We start from the raw sequence: 3,439 nt of genomic DNA, 5'->3' as shown, positions 1-3,439 counted from the left end.
TAGACAGTTGAGTAAAGCAATGCACATGATTGATCCTTGGTTCGATTACCTCTAGTTATGGCACCAGAAATGGTTGAACCTCGTACCGACAGGCGAGACCCTTTTCCGCAAATTTTTCAAAACGGAGGCGAGTTATTTTCAAAATCTTTTTCAAAGATCAGTTTGACTTTCAAAAGTAAAATTTTGTAATGATAACAAAGACCTAGTTAGCTAATGTATTTCATAGTTTTCTTATTGTGTAGGAATCCTAATAAGTTAGGATTTTTAAATCAACATGAAATGTAAATAAAATTTAATTTGATAAGACTAAATGAGAGTTTCCTAATCAAATAAGAGATTCGTAGGAAACCTATTTAAGGAGTCCTTCCTACCTCCTTCTTATCACACACTCCCCCTAAGTTTTTTTATTCCTTTTCTTATTTCCCTACCTTTATGTCTTTCTTCTTCCTCCCTCACACCCCACCTTGGAGATTTCTTTTGAATGTTAGTGTGACCACCATCATTGGTGGTGCATACATAAGAGAAAGATATTGGTGAATACGATTTTGGGATAGTTTTTGATAGATTTTCATATTTTGAAGTAGGTAAACCGTAACTTTGTAAGTGTGTATAGAGCTAGAATACATGAGTATGCTATGGGATGATTCCCGGATGCGTGCCCGTGCACATATCAACCTAATACATGTAAGAAATGATATGGTATAGTGCATGAAGGTTTCAAAAAGCAGTATTAACGATAAATAATGGTTTTTTGATCCGACTATTATTAACGATAAATATTGTTCTCCAAAACCATGAACTCATAAATCCTATAAAATTATAAAGATGTTTCAGACATTTGAAAGTTACTCCAGTATCAGACTCAGATGAGTCGTGGTTTGATAGATATACCCTCTACAAGTCAACACATGGATCCTGTCCTCACATAAATTTTGTGAAAAGAGAAAAACTTTATAAAAATTATAGCTCCCAGAATACTCAGGATATGTAGATAAGATTTTAAGGCGTGTTAGTCTGCAAATGAAAGAACACGCAGTTAAAATCTCGAAGGTTAATTCCTCATAATTTATGAATGAAAAAATGAGGAAGTTGCTCCAGAAATTGTGATTTTTTAAACCTATTCTGTCAAATAATAGAAATAATAAATATTACATGGTTTTTAGTTCTTTGCTGGAATCAAACTTAACTCTGGATTTTTATGAGCTTGAATTAGACATATCAAGCCACCTACTGTAAAAATCCCAGCATTTAATTTATTATGTATGATTTATGGCTGATTTTAAATTGAAAAGATATAATTGGATATGTTTGTTTCATGAACAAAAAATAGTTCATGCTTACAAAATTTTTAATTTCTGTTTTTTAATGAGATAAGTTTTGGGTTTTTGCCATTATGCATGTAACATATGTGAAAATCTTTTATAAAAATCTCAGAGCCTAAATCGTTCTAGATAATTTATGGCATAATTTACAATGATGGGTAAATTTTGTATTGAATGCATATCAAAGTTTCAAACGCGGACCAAATGAAAATGACATGGTTCCAGATGTGAATCAGATGGACACATGACATATAGATATACAATATTTGCTATATTGAGCTATTGTAATTATACCATCACTTGTGAAAATCTTTTGAATGATATACTGTAAATTTCTGTTATGTACAACATGATGTTATGATGTGTTATAAGACATGAAAAGCATGCATGCAAATGTGAATGCTCATGAATATACTTGTGGTTTAAAAGAACTATTGTAGTGTTATAAGTGCACGAGTATGATGTGTGATATGCGATGATATGTACTATAAGGCATGAAAAATATGCATGTACACAAGATCACTCATTAACGAGCAAGTGGTTGAAAAAACCACTTATATGCTAAAGGTGCACCAAGTTATGAAAATAATACACATGCGCACATAACATAAACATATTCTAGAATGGTATATGAATGTATAAATGCTCGAAATGTTCAAAGGCATCAGAGCATAATGAATGAGTTATTAACTTGAATAAGCAAATACAATTGTGTAACATTCATGATTGGATAGTATGATGCTCATGCCATGAAAGACAATGTGAAAAGTTACCTACGGAGGGGTACTTGAACTATTGAGCCATGTAGTGCTAAATGATATATGGCATATGTGATAAAATTCAATGAGCACTTAAATAAAATCACCCAATAACTCATTCAGACTCATGCTTACCTTGGAGATGGTAGGTAGCACAAAGCTTAGTTGACTATTATATTTGTTTTTGTGAGAGCTAGGCATCTTCCTCCACAGTCATCAGGGTTACGGGGTCGAACTATCAATATATCCTAGGTGATAGGTCCATGTCTTCTGTCAAAAATCAACTATCTATATATGAGATTCGTCTTAAATAGAAAAACTTATTAATTGTTTACAAACAATTTATTTGATTGATAAATGATTTAAGTTGGTTCATAAATTGTATTGTCTTTGTTACATCTTAAATTTAGATTCTTGAATTAAAACCAATTCACCATTTGGACTTGGACCCAAGTCCAATACGAGAATTAAATCAAGTCTCTTGTTGTGTTTAAATACCTGTAACCCACTCAAAATTCTAACCAAGACTAAAATAAATATTTTTCATGATATTTTTGTTTTTGATAAAGGGTTATTGTCCTTGGTTGTCTCTTTTACAAACTTGATTATAGTGAATAATATATACTAGCTCTTGCGCACAAGTAAGCCCCTTAATGCTTAGTCCGATTTGAACATTGTCATCAATAAAGTCTTGCATCATTCACTGTATTTAAAATAAATAATTATATTTTTAGATTAAAATTTTGAAACGTTACAATTACTCAAATTTAGAGTTCACAACTCTAAGCAGGAACTCCATTTTTTGAGCTCCAACTATGTCATGACCCTTCTCTCTCTCCACCTCCTCTTTTCCGTCACTTCCACTTCCTCTTCCTCCTCTCTTTGCCTCTTTCAGTCTCATAGTCTCATTCTCTCTCTCTCTCTCTCTCTTTTACCGCATAAATGGGTAGAATGATCTTTTCCAAGTATTCAAACACCAGAAACATAGAGATTACTAATTTTCTTTCTTGACGTTTCTCTAGATTGATAATTCTCCTCCAAAGCATCCAAGTACGTCCAAATGTTCGTCAGCATGGAGCATGGAATTTAGGGCTGCTAACGGCTCAGATCTACACTGAACCTCAACGATCAAAATCCGGATCCAGGATTGAAATACCAATACCGGATCTGAATCCTACCTCACCGGATCTAACATAAGCAGAACCAGACCTGGGTCCAGATATGGATGACATACACCAGACCGACTTCTTTTTATAAAATATTGCAGATCTTAATTGGTACTCTGTTCGGAACCAGGTTTGGTTTAAAATTAAACAAACCAAACTCGTGTCCATATACTACTCGAACCGAGTAACTAAT

This window comes from Nuphar pumila, chromosome 2, assembly GCF_984573655.1.
Source record: "Nuphar pumila chromosome 2, dmNupPumi1.hap1.1, whole genome shotgun sequence".
Taxonomy (NCBI): domain Eukaryota; kingdom Viridiplantae; phylum Streptophyta; class Magnoliopsida; order Nymphaeales; family Nymphaeaceae; genus Nuphar; species Nuphar pumila.
This window is presented reverse-complemented; position numbering follows the sequence as displayed.